The sequence below is a fragment of the Muscardinus avellanarius genome (genome assembly GCF_963383645.1).
Source record: "Muscardinus avellanarius genome assembly, chromosome: 5".
Lineage (NCBI taxonomy): Eukaryota > Metazoa > Chordata > Mammalia > Rodentia > Gliridae > Muscardinus > Muscardinus avellanarius.
Genome location: NC_137790.1, coordinates 83,478,796 through 83,480,562, shown reverse-complemented (window position 1 = coordinate 83,480,562; position 1,767 = coordinate 83,478,796).

Genomic DNA, 1,767 nt, shown 5'->3' with positions numbered 1-1,767 from the left:
CAATCTATGTGTTTTTTATTTTATTTTGTGGGGTTTTTTGCATTAACTAGAACTTTCAAAATGATGTTGAGTAGGATAAGTGACGATGGACAACCTTGTTTTATCTTTTACTTACTGAGAAAGAATCTAGTTTTTCACCCTGAAGTATGATGATGATATGTTTTAGGGTTTTTGAAGATGTTCTTTATCAAGTTGAGAAAATTCTCCATCTATTTGTCTTTTCAGAGTTGTTTTTATCATGAATTGGTGTTAGTTCCCCCATCCCTGTGTGTGTGTATACACGTGTACACATGCCTGTGCGCGTGCTAGAAATTGAACTCAAAGGCGTTCTACCTCAGAGTTGAACCCTATTTTTTCATTTTTATTTAGAAACAGCATCTCACTAAGTTTCTGGACCTGGCTTTGAACCTGTGATCATTCTGTCTCAGCCTCCCAAGTACTGGAATTATAGGTGTGTGCCATGGTAACATCAACCTAACCTGGCTAGTGTTAGGTTTTGTCAAATACTTTATCTGCCTCTTTTTTTTTTTCCCAGTACTGGGAATGGAACCCAGGGGCATTCTAACTCCAAGCTACACCCCCAGCCCTATATTTTATTCTTTACTTTGAAACAGGTTCTCACTGAGTTGCAAAAGACCTAAGTAGCTGAGGCTGTCTGCTAACCATGATCCTCCTGTCTCAGCCTCCCAAATGCTGAGATATCTGCCTCTTTTGATAGGTTTGTTCTTCTAATGTGTTGGATTTTTCTAAATGTTGAAAGAATCATGGATACTTAGAGTCCAACTTGACCATGGTGTATATAATTCTTTTTATATTTTATTGAATCTCTTGGGTTCAGTATTTTAATATTTTCTTGAGGGTGTTTGCATCTATGTTTATGAGTGTTAACTTCTTCTGGTTCCTGGGTTTAAAAATATAATTATAACTAATGATACATTTATCTCAGGTAACTTGCAACTCATTATTAATTATTCACCAAACTGTGAAGAAATTACAGTAGTAACTGACATATTTGTCTTTGTATGATCCCAGAATGAGGCAAAGTGTGTAGCAATAGCAAGACATTAAGCTCATTCATCAACTGAATTTTCCACCATGTGATATTTGAGTACATACATAGGTCCCACTTTGGAACTGGACTAACTACTGGCAACACAAAAGTGAGCACACCTGCACTTTGTCCTTGTGGATACCTCCATATACTAGCTGGAGCACAGTAACTTAGGATTGTTTCATATAGGGTAACTGATCAAAAGTCACAGTACCCATCAGTATAACCCAGCAGCATGCTGGGTTTGAAAGCTAATTCTCTGGAACGAGAAGCAAGTTTTAAAGTACATATTCAGGGTACTCAAATAACATAAACTATAAGTGGAGTACATGTCTACTGTGCAAGTGTTAAGAAGTACAGTTATGTGGGGGCAATGCATATGACAATTTTTTACAGCTTTATTCACTTAATTTCATTTTATTCTTTTCTCCCTAATCACTTCTCTTCACCACTTACACTTACCTGAACTTTATAGTAAATAGTGAAATGGATATTTAAAATATGAGTAAAGCACTAGTGAGTGGTGTTTGTAGTAACAAAGGTAGAGAAAATATGTATGATTGGTTTTTCTACTCAACTGCAACAAAGAATCTTGTTACAGGAATGTGAAGGAAGAGACAGAAAAAGAATTAAAAATATATTGGGAGGTATTAGTTACTGATGAAGATAATCATTCAGTTTAGCATATCATTTACTGAACAAATGTTTACAAATTC